Source organism: Schistocerca piceifrons, chromosome 2, assembly GCF_021461385.2.
Source record: "Schistocerca piceifrons isolate TAMUIC-IGC-003096 chromosome 2, iqSchPice1.1, whole genome shotgun sequence".
Lineage (NCBI taxonomy): Eukaryota > Metazoa > Arthropoda > Insecta > Orthoptera > Acrididae > Schistocerca > Schistocerca piceifrons.
The window spans coordinates 114,734,628-114,740,731 of NC_060139.1; the positions used below are offsets into that span (position 1 = coordinate 114,734,628).

At 45.1% G+C, this 6,104-nt stretch overlaps 1 pseudogene; it reads right to left on the reverse strand.

The window, feature by feature from the left end:
• Positions 1 to 3,489: 3,489 nt before the first annotated feature.
• On the reverse strand, positions 3,490 to 3,607 carry LOC124778567 (annotated as a pseudogene).
• Positions 3,608 to 6,104: the final 2,497 nt, after the last annotated feature.

The following is a 6,104-nucleotide window of genomic DNA, read 5'->3' on the forward strand; positions in this document are numbered from 1 at the left end:
CGACTACTCTTAAACCTATGATGAAGCTTTCTTTGTTTCCGTAGTACCTTTCGTACATGATTGTTATACCACGGTGGATCTTTCCCCTCGCTTTGGACCTTAGTCGGTACGAACTTATCTAAGGCGTACTGGACGATGTTTCTGAATTTTTTCCATTTTTGTTCCACATCCTCTTCCTCAGAAATGAACGTTTGATGGTGGTCACTCAGATATTCTGCGATTTGTGCCCTATCACTCTTGTTAAGCAAATATATTTTCCTTCCTTTCTTGGCATTTCTTATTACGCTTGTAGTCATTGATGCAACCACTGACTTATGATCACTGATACCCTCTTCTACATTCACGGAGTCGAAAAGTTCCGGTCTATTTGTTGCTATGAGGTCTAAAACGTTAGCTTCACGAGTTGGTTCTCTAACTATCTGCTCGAAGTAATTCTCGGACAAGGCAGTCAGGATAATGTCACAAGAGTCTCTGTCCCTGGCTCCAGTTCTGATTGTGTGACTATCCCATTCTATACCTGGTAGATTGAAGTCTCCCCCTATTACAATAGTATGATCACGAAACTTCTTCACGACGTTCTGCAGGTTCTCTCTGAGGCGCTCAACTACTACGGTTGCTGATGCAGGTGGTCTATAGAAGCATCCGACTATCATATCTGACCCACCTTTGATACTTAACTTAACCCAGATTATTTCACATTCGCATTCGCTAATAACTTCACTGGATATTATTGAATTCTTTACTGCTATAAATACTCCTCCACCATTGGCGTTTATCCTATCCTTGCGGTATATATTCCATTCTGTGTCTAGGATTTCGTTACTGTTCACTTCCGGTTTTAACCAACTTTCCGTTCCTAATACTATATGCGCACTATTTCCTTCAATAAGAGATACTAATTCAGGAACCTTGCCCTGGATACTCCTGCAGTTTACCAATATTACGTTAACTTTTCCTGTTTTTGGTCTCTGAGGACGGACGTTCTTTATCAACGATGATAATGTCCTCTCTGGTAAGCCGTCAGGTATTTTATCGTTTCGCCCAAGGGGGGGTCCCTCTAACCTAAAAAAACCCCGTGTGCACGCCACACGTACTCTGCTACCCTAGTAGCTGCTTCCGGTGTGTAGTGCACGCCTGACCTGTCTAGGGGGGCCCTACAGTTCTCCACCCAATAACGGAGGTCGATGAATTTGCAACCATTATAGTCGCAGAGTCGTCTGAGCCTCTGGTTTAGACCCTCCACACGGCTCCAAACCAGAGGACCGCGATCGACTCTGGGCACTATGCTGCAGATATTAAGCTCAGCTTGCACTCCGCGTGCGATGCTGGTTGTCTTCACCAAATCAGCCAGCCGCCGGAAGGAACCAAGGATGGCCTCAGAACCCAAGCGGCAGGCGTCATTCGTTCCGACATGTGCTACTATCTGCAGCCGGTCACACCCAGTGCGTTCAATAGCTGCCGGAAGGGCCTCCTCCACATTACGGACGAGACCCCCCGGCAAGCACACCGAGTGCACACTGGCATTCTTCCCCGACCTACCCGCTATTTTCCTAAGGGGCTCCATAACCCGCCTAACGTTGGAGCTCCCTATAACTAATAGGCCCGCCCTCTGTGACTGTCGGGACCTTGCCGGAGAATCGGCCACTGGCCCAACAGGCAAGGCATCCTGTGGTGGCTCGGAAACGATGTCATCACCACTAGGAAGCACCCCGTACCTGTTGGAAAGGGGTAAGGCAGCTGCCACGCGGCCAGATCCCACCTTCGCCTTTCGGCCAGGCACACGCGAGCCCACCACTGTCCGCCATTCACCCTGGAGTGATGGCTGACCGGTAAGATGCTCACTGCCGGAAGACGCAGCGACATCAGGGGTTCCATGTGATTCCAAGGCCACCGAAGTAGGCATAGGTCTCACCACAGTTGCCCCAACGCCACTACGAGCCGACGCCTGCGCCTCGAGCTCGATGAGCCTAACAGACAAAGCCTCCACCTGCCCCCGAAGAGTGGCCAATTCTCCTTGCGTCCGCTCACAACAACCACAGTCCCTACACATGACTTTGTTTACCCTACTCAATACGGTGACAAATTCCCAAGATAATCTTCTGATGAGCTACTCTGATAATCAAGAAACACTCACTGAAATACGAGACGCGAAAACTACGCTAGGTTTTCCCAGAAAAACTATTTAAAAGCTAAGCGCAGCAAATAAGTACAAAAACGCTTTATACAAACAGTACTCGCTGCTGCTGGTGCTCTCGCTCTGGCTGTCACAAGACAACTGCTGATTCAAGTGACTAGTGGCTAACGGCCGCGAAACAAACAAAAGACGGTTTTAGGGCGCTTTCTGTTCTAAACGATCAAGAAAACACTAAGAAATCTAACACGAAAACTACGTAAAGTTTTATCAAGAACTGTTAGTTACTATGCAGAGCAGATAAACACAAATCGAATCCCTTCCTTAGTGGAAGGTCGTAAACAAAATGCAAAATAAACGCTTTATACAAACAGTACTCGCTGCTGCTGGTGCTCTCGCTCTGGCTGTCACAAGACAACTGCTGATGTGTTCGCTGGAAACGGTTTTATTTGTCGGAGCTAACTGACATACAGTAATTTGTATGCGAACTGTGCCTGTTGCTTGACAGGTGAACCAGTGCACTGTAGATAGCTGCCGTAGCACGTGTAGGATGTAGACTCTGAACTGCTGAAGATCATCTCTCCCATTACCGGCCAAATTATTGTGAGGAAAATTTCCTGTTCGACCTGGGGTCTGAACTATGATCATCGTGTCACTCGTCAGCAACCTGGCCCTGGCCGCAGAGGGATTGCACATGTGTTGCTTTTCATTACTCCCATATTTCAGCGAAGGGCTTTAAATTAATAATTTTTTCATAATGCGGGGCCACAGTCATAATATATTTCTTTAGAGTCAGTACCGCCATTAGACTGTTGTTTATTTACAGTGTTACATTTACACTTACACAATCATGATTTCGGCTTCAAAGTGCCATTATCAAGTGTTTTAGGGGTTATACATTGCCTAAGATGGTATACTGTCGTATTAAAATACACTATTAGACACATTGTCTAAGATTCGATGTTTCTGGCAGAGCCTACTGCTTTGTTACGTTACTGAGTACACCATCTTGACTTAGCCAACTGTCATTCAGTCAAGATGGTGTACTCAGTAATGAAACAAAGCAGTAGGCTCTGTCAGAAATATCGACTCTTAGGCAAGGTGTCTGATAAAAACTAAACTAAACTCCTCCCGAAAAGGCCATGAAGGCCTAACGGTACTGACCGGCAGCCGTGTCATCCTCAACTCAAAGGCGTCACGGGATGCGGATATGGAGAGGCGTGTGGTCAGCACACCGCTCTTCCGGCCGTATGTCAGTTTCCGAGACCGGAGCCGCTACTTCTACATCTACATCTACATCTACATTCTCAATCAAGTAGCTCCTCAGTTTACCTCAAAGGGGCTGAGTGCACCCCGTTTGCCAACAGCGCTCGGCAGACCGGATGGTCACCCGTCCCAATACTAGCCCAACCCGACAGCGCTTAACTTCGGTGATCTGACGGGAACCGGTGTTACCACTGCGGCAAGGCCGTTGGCCTAAGGTGTCTAATAGTGTATTTTAATACGACAGTATGCCATCTTAGGCAATTTATAACACTTAAAACACCTGATAATGGCACTTTGAAGCCGAAATCATGATTGTGTAAGTGTAAATGTAACACTATAAATAAACAACAGTCTAATGGCGGTACTGACTTTAAAGAGCTGTAAATTAACTACCAAAAAAGAATGCTTGCAGAAAGAATGCTTGCAGCTCATACATAAAGACCTTCTACTTCAAACAATTTATATCAACTAATTCTTCCGTCACTGCTCGCTAGAACACCTCGACAGTTACACAAGAAAAGCACAAAATTGTGTATGTTCTACAGAATTAGTTTACCTGCCCAGTTCTACATCTAGATCTACATGTATATTCTCCAAATCATATTTAAGTGCCTGGCAGAGGATTCATCTAACCAACTTCCCAATAATCCTCTATTAATCAACTCTCGTGCAGCGCGCGGAAAAAACGAACACCTACATCTTTCCGTGCGAGCTCTGATTTACGTTATTTTATTATGAGGATCGTTTCTCCCTATGCAAGTCACCGTCAACAAAATATTTTGGCATTCTGAGAAGAAAGCTGGTGACTGAAATTTCTTGAGAAGATCCCGCAGCAACGAGAATGGCTTTTGTCTTAATGATGGTTCAAATTCAAATGGCTCTGAGCACTATGGGACTCAAAATCTGAGGTCATCAGTCCCCTAGACTTAGAACTACTTAAACCTAACTAACCTAAGGACATCACACACATCCATGCCCCAGCCAGGATTCGAACCTGCGACCGTAGCAGCAGCGTGGTTCTGGACTGAAGCGCCTAGAACCGCTCGGCGACAACAGCCGGCTTATAATGATGTCCACCCCAAATCCTACATCACGTCCTTGACACTCTCTCCTCTATCTCTCGATAATATAAAACATGAACTTTCTCGATGAGTTCCGTTAGTCCTATCTGGTAAAGATCATACACCGTGCAGCCGCTGGTCGAAAACAAGTGCGGCCAAGCGTAGTGTAGGCTGTCTCTTTAGCAGATCTGTTGCATCTTCTAAGTGTTCTGCCAATGAAACGCAATCTTTGGTTCGCCTTCCTCACAACATTTTGTATGTGTTCTTTCCGGCTTACGTGGCAATCATCACCGTAACAGACTCACGATGGCCTTGTAAGCCTATAGCCGGTTAAGTAAATGAATGCTGTAGAACATCCACAACTTTGTAGTTTTTCAAGCGGCGTAAGTGGCTACCATATTTAAACCATCATCAGTTCCGAGAACTGAAACGATAACTCCCGTTTGGAAACAGCAGTATAGGGCAGCTTTCTTAGAAATATTAAGTTTTCATATGAGATAACTTTTTATCTTTAAAGAATATTCTACGAAACAATGGTTAGACTAACCAGGAACGCTTGAGGGTCTTACATCGGCAACATTCGCCTATTTCACAAGATCAACGCATACTACCAGTTAGGATGATTGCGGCCCGACGCGTTACGTGGCTACCATACGCGATGTCTGCTTCGTGGACTCCTGAGTGAGGGGGCACTGCAGTCCCTCACGTCAGGGGTTAAGTACCTATTCTCTCATTTTAATCGCAGCACCCAGTCCGACTTATCAAATGTCCTCGCTGTGCCCATCCATGAAACAAAACCATTCAAAAACTCATTCTCTGGTTCCAGAATGTAATTTTCACTTGTAACGCATTCAATCTGTATATTGAGCAAGCAGTAAAGGAAACAAAAGAAAAATTCGGAGTAGGTATTAAAATCCATGGAGAAGATATAAAAACTTTGAGGTTCGCCGATGACATTGCAATTCTGTCAGAGACAGCAAAGGACTTGGCAGAGCAGTTGAACGGAATGGACAGTGTCTTGAAAGGAGGATATAAGATGAACATCAACAAAAGCAAAACAAAGATAATGGAATGTAGTCGAATTAAGTCGGGTGATGCTGAGGGAATTAGATTAGGAAATGAGACACTTAAAGTAGTAAAGGAGTTTTGCTATTTGGGGAGCAAAATAACTGATGATGGTCGAAGTAGAGACGATATAAGATGTAGACTGACAATGGCAAGGAAAGCGTTTCTGAAGAAGAGAAATTTGTTCACATCGAGTATAGATTTAAGTGTCAGGAAGTCGTTTCTGAAAGTATTTGTATGGAGTGTAGCCATGTATGGAAGTGAAACATGGACGATAAGTAATTTGGACAAGAAGAGAATAGAAGCTTTCGAAATGTGGTGCTACAGAAGAATGCAGAAGATTAGATGGGTAGATCACATAACTAATGAGGAAGTATTGAATAGGATTGTGGCACAACTTGACCAGAAGAAGGGGTCGGTTGGTAGGACATGTTCTGAGGCATCAAGGGATCACCAATTTAGTATTGGAGGGCAGCGTGGAGGTCAAAAATCGTAGAGGGAGACCAAGAGATGAATACACTAAGCAGATTCAGAAGGATGTAGGTTGCAGTAGGTACTGGGAGATGAAGAAGCTTGCACAG